We start from the raw sequence: 5,733 nt of genomic DNA, 5'->3' as shown, positions 1-5,733 counted from the left end.
TTGGCAAACTTCAGACGGCCCTGTACATGTGCTTCCTTGAGCAGGGGGACCTTGCGAGTGCTGCAGTACTTCAAACCATTACGACGTAGTGTGTTGCCAATGGTTTTCTTGGAGACTGTGGTCCCAGCTGCCTTGAGATCATTCACAAGCTCCCCCTGTGTAGTTCTGGGGTTATTCTGCACCTTTCGGATGATCACCGATACCGCACGAGGGGATATCTTGCATGGAGCCCCAGATATAGAGCTAGAGCATAATGTTTGTGGGGATAGGCTAAGTGTTTATCATGATTACATTTCAGTCCTCTCAATAGCATTTTGGTCAACCTGCCCTTTAAAGGTGCAGTCCGCAATGTGAATCCAATACATTTTTGGTCAAATTCAGTTATTATATGTGCTCATACACAGTCCTGGCTTTGTGAATGTGAAACAAATAAAGTGGCGTGGAAAAAGCCATACACTATTCAACGTGTTTCTTAAGGAGCAGGAAAGGGAGGGGTGTCATTTGATTGACTTGAGTTCAAATATTAAGAACCTCTCAGGGCAGCATCATGGACTGTACTGTAATTTGTTGATTCTGAAGCCTAACTACTATTTATTTCAGGTGACCTTACCGAGATCCAGACTGGACTTGTAAAGTATAGTTTGATCATTTCATTCTTTTCACGTGTGTAGCGCCCTCTCGGGTACTGTTGACTACGCCACCCCTTGAAGTGGGCTAAATTATGTCAGAGCAAGGGGAACTCAATAACACTATTGCCAGTTTTTGGTGAAAGTATAAAAATAGTCTTTATTAATAAATAGTAGACACGAGTAGCGTTGGTTGGTCACCAGATATAATACAAAAAAAAAATACATAGACACAGTAGGGGGACTGGGGAACCTCGGTACTGGGCCACTAGGAGAACTGATGTCAGGCCAGGTCTCTAACACACGTGGTCTTGTGCACACTAAATAGCACGTGTTTTAGATTCAGGGAAAATGCACTACAATATCCAAGACACTCTGTGATATGTGACACGGCAATTAAGAGTTCAAACTACATGCACACTGCAATCTCTGTAGGCTACTAGAGTGAGAAAAACTACAGAGACCGGCTATCCAAGGTCAGGTACTAATGGGCCTCATAAGCACCGAGGCTATTAGCTGTGGAGGGGGGAGGGAGACACACGAACTGGAAGTACAGTAAAAAAGAAAAACAAACAAAATAAATCCACTCTAGCCTGCGGCTCACATTAAATAGGTGGTACCTACACAAGCTACTTAGGCCGATAGGCTAGAGGAACAAAAAAAAGTAAACAAACTATACGCGGCACCAATGCATCAAATACACATTAAAAGAGAACAGCAACTAGCAGCCCTGGGTAGCTGCGAGGGTCTAACGCTGCAAACATATAAAACAAACACTGTTAAGATCCCACATCCTTAAAAGCAGCACACATGGGAGAGGTGATGGCATTACATCAATTAAAAACAGCAATACAGGGCAAAGTGTTAGTCAGCCAGCCTACATTAGTGTCGTCACTTGTCAGCGCAAAATGAATGGCCGCTATGGCCTGCTGGTACGCAACACAGTACACGTATCAGGGTTTAACACATACCTTTTCAAGATGGCTACTACACTGTGGCTGATGGCTTCTGGAGAATAACTGCCCTCTCTGCTATGGTAACAGTGCCCAGCAGACACTGGTGAAGGATACATAAAGAGTACATCATGACTTGTCTGTATTATACTACAAACAGAATACCACGAATACGTTCAATAACGTACCTTTTTGCACACAACACGGCGTCACGCCCACACACGTACATCAAAACACAGCGGCTCTGCCAGCGTCTGCCCTCCTATACCATAGTTAAACAAGTAGCCACTTAGCAAGCTAGTAATCAGTAACGGAAGAACTTAAAGAAACCTTTGCCCAGACATACCTGTTTATTTCACGCAGCACCCGTGACTCTGCTACACAATCCCAGAACCAGTGGTGTTGACGAGCTACCGGCTTTAGGACCCCGGGTGCCTATACATAAGCCTGTTGGTAATATGTCAGGTAGCCTAATCAATCGCAACCCATTGCCCAATTAGTGACGTATTGCGGTGTGACAGAGAGAGACTAACTGGGTAACGGCAGAGGGAGTAGGCACCAAACTATTACTACTTGCCCACTTGCTACACGTGTAACAGATATTTCTGAGTTAAATCAGGCCAACCCATCAGTTCTCACTCCTAAGTGTAGAAGAAGTGACATCAGCAATTTTATGCAAAACCAAACAGAAAACCTTTGCGAGTTGTTCATTTGGATTATTCTTTTTTAGTTTTTTCCCTGTTTCAGTCAGACTCTCTAGATATACTACCGGTATGTTACAATTATTTACTAATGTTGATATGATATGATTTGTTCAGTGTTGCCAGATGTACGATTATTATCCTCCAAATACGATCATTTTGAGCCTTTGGTACGATACTTCGGCATTTTTCAATCTGGCAACACTGAGCACCCTGCCGCTTCCACTAGTTGCATTGTTTACAACAACACATGAAAAAGATGCAAAAGATGTCAAAACTTCGTCGCGGGGGAGGGGGCGGGGTCATCTGCATGTGAAAAAGTGGAAACTTCGTAGCGGAAGAGGGGGCGGGGTAGTGTATACCACATAGACATATATACATATACATATTGTAACGTGCCGGCATAGTCGCCCCATAATGCCGTGCGGCGGGCGCACACTGTTGTACTATATGTGTAATACCCTATGTGAGGCACTAGCGCATGTTCCCTAACAATGTTCCTTACGGTTCTAAGTACCTGTCGTTGTTATGTGTTGGGACAGAGGTTGTGCAGGTGTGCGACTGTAGCACAGCCTGTTCGTGGTTACTTGCACCAGGGCATAAAGCCCGGGCCATTTTGTCAGTGTGTTGTGTTTTAGTGTTTAATAAATAAGCCATAACAAAGATTCCACGTTTCCGTGATTTGTTACATTGGTGTCAGAAGTGGGATTATGGCTACCCCTTTATTCACGGGAAAGCACCCTGATGAAGTTCAGAGGACCTTTATCCCAAGACGCCTCTTCAACGGCGATTTGGTCCAGAGAACTAACGCTCAGGACGGGAGACGGGAGACCGGACGGAGCAAGCATGCCGCGCTTTCTAGGCGAAGAACCACGCCCCCGCCCCTAGAAGGGCCACAAGCTGGAGAACCGTGAGCGTACAGCTGGCCGCTGCATCCGCTACGACCCGCCCTCTCAAGGGACCCAGAGCAGCGACCCACGATAGCAGAGGCACCCCGTCGGACCTACATCAAGCTGCCCCGCTATAATGGCGAGAACCCACTAGAGACATACCTAGTCCAAGTGCGGCTGGCGGCGAACTTGAACGGCTGGTCGGCGGAGGAAACGGGAGTCCAGGTGGCGCTGGCACTGGAGGGGAAGGCCCTACAGGTACTGGTCGACCTGCCCCCCGAAGAACATGCAAGTTGGACCGCCATCGAAGCCGCCCTACAACGCAGATACGGACGGAGAGTGTTCACCGATGACGCTCGAGATCAACTCGCCTCCAGGCGCAGAGGTGACGTGGAAAGCCTGGGAGCGTTTGCGGCAGACCTCCGACTGTATGCACGGCGAGGTTACCCAACGTTCAACCAAAGCCAACAAGACGAGCTGGCGCTACAGGCGTTTGTGCGAGGTGTCCAGCCGGAGCGATTGAGAGAGCACATTCGCCTGAGCACTCCTCGTTCGCTGATGTCGGCCCTGGATGAGGCAGAGCGGGTTGAGCACATCTTATGTGCAATGGAAACCAGGCACCGCATACGCCAGGTGGAGATGAGCGAGGATGAAGAAGAGTTGGAGCTGACACGACAAGCATCAGCTAACCCCCCTCAACGCAGCTAGCGAGGGCCGAAGAGGGCCACAAGGAAAGAAGGCTGCTACAGGTGTGGAGAGCCTGGACACGTATCCAGGAACTGCCCGGCTCCGGCGCCCCGTGCACATTTAAACTAGAGGAGGGTGACACGGCGGGAGGGATGTCACCTTCAATATCGACCACCTCCTTGATTCATGACCACCTGCGACTGGGGCGACTGGGTCAAACCAGAAGACTGTATGTGGACTGTGTGTTGGATGGAGCTCCGTGTCGCGCACTTATCGATACGGGCTCCACCATTTCACTAGTGCGACCTGGCATACTCCCCGGCACATTGACCGCGAGACCCCCAGGCTGGGAAGCAACGAAACTGCGCATCACCACCGTTACTGGCGAGCGTGCTGACCTGAACGGGAGGAAAGTGGTGCGTGTGAGGATTAACCAGGTGACAACCCACCACCAGTTCTGGTTGGCGAACATTCAGGACGAGTGTATCCTGGGTTTGGATTTGCTGGAGAAATGGGGAGCCATTGTGGATGTTTCCCAGGCACAGCTTCACCTGGGAGCGGACACTGTGTCTCTACAGGCAACGGGGAATGCTTGTCGGGCTCGGCAAGGATTTGCGACATCGCCAACACAAGCCGCGCCTCTAGTTCAGGAGCACAGAGCGAGTACTCCTGCACGGAGGCGCCGTCGAAGACAAAGACAGAAACAAACATCGCCTCACGTCCAGCGTGTTCTCCCGGACACTCAAACCACACCCCCAGCGCCCCCGACCTCGAGCCCACATCACAGCCAGCCGTTACCGAGTCGAGGCACGCCACCCTCCGCCGAGACGAAACAAGCCATACAGGAGATGTGTTTGCGCAGCTGCGAAGGGCTGGATGAACGTCAGTGCAGCCAGGTACGAGACCTACTCGACAGGTATGCCGACATTTTCGCTGCTAGGGATGAGGATTGTACCCGCACGAGTTTGGTGCAACATGAAATCGACACCGGAGATGCCCGCCCAATTCGACTTCGTCCCCGCCGACTGCCGTTCGCCAAGAGAGCTGTAGCAGAACAGAAGGTCAAGGAAATGGCAGAGGCGGGGGTGATTGAACCCAGCAACAGCCCGTGGGCAGCACCGGCAGTCCTCGTCACAAAAAAGACTCTTCATGGCGGTTCTGCGTGGACTACAGGCGCCTCAATCAGGTAACGAGAAAAGACTCATACCCCCTTCCCCGTATTGATGATGCGCTTGATAGCATCTCTGGCTCCAGCTGGTTTAGTTCGCTGGATTTACGTAGCGGGTACTGGCAAATAGAACTAGCCCCTGAAGCCCGACCAAAGACTGCATTTACTATCGGGCAGGGGTTGTGGCAATTCAAAGTGCTACCATTTGGACTGTGTAATGGACCCGCAACTTTTGAACGCTTGATGGAAAGAGTTCTGGCGGGCATGCCACGCAGTTGCTGCATAGTGTATCTGGACGACATTTTATGTCATGCAACCAGCTTTTCAGGGGCTCTGGAGAGTTTGGGGAAGGTGTTCAATGCTATCCGCGGGGCGGGATTAAAATTGCACCCAAAGAAATGCAACCTGTTGAGGAGACAGACTGGGTTTCTGGGCCATGTCGTGGGGGCAGCGGGAGTGGCCACTGACCCAGCTAAAGTGGACACGGTAAAAAGCTGGCCTGCTCCTCGTGATGTGGCAGAACTCAGGAGTTTTCTGGGTCTGGCATCTTATTATCGATGGTTTATCCAGGATTTCGCTACGGTTGCCAGCCCAATGCACCAGCTGACACACAAGGGCCAGCCGTTTCTGTGGACACAGAGCTGCAATGACGCGTTCCACCAACTTCGGAAAGCACTGTCCGAGGCCCCAGTCCTGGCGTTTCCCAAC

At 50.4% G+C, this 5,733-nt stretch overlaps 1 long non-coding RNA gene across 1 annotated transcript; it reads right to left on the bottom strand.

The window, feature by feature from the left end:
• Positions 1-659: 659 nt before the first annotated feature.
• On the bottom strand, positions 660-2,162 carry LOC116222460. Its single transcript, XR_006152656.1, has 4 exons — positions 1,926-2,162; positions 1,768-1,841; positions 1,598-1,682; positions 660-1,380 (listed from the first exon to the last, which is right to left on the bottom strand). It is a non-coding gene; the product is annotated as an uncharacterized LOC116222460 (long non-coding RNA).
• Positions 2,163-5,733: the final 3,571 nt, after the last annotated feature.

The sequence above is a fragment of the Clupea harengus genome, chromosome 1, assembly GCF_900700415.2.
Source record: "Clupea harengus chromosome 1, Ch_v2.0.2, whole genome shotgun sequence".
In the NCBI taxonomy this organism is placed as follows: domain Eukaryota; kingdom Metazoa; phylum Chordata; class Actinopteri; order Clupeiformes; family Clupeidae; genus Clupea; species Clupea harengus.
This window is presented reverse-complemented; position numbering and strand designations above follow the sequence as displayed.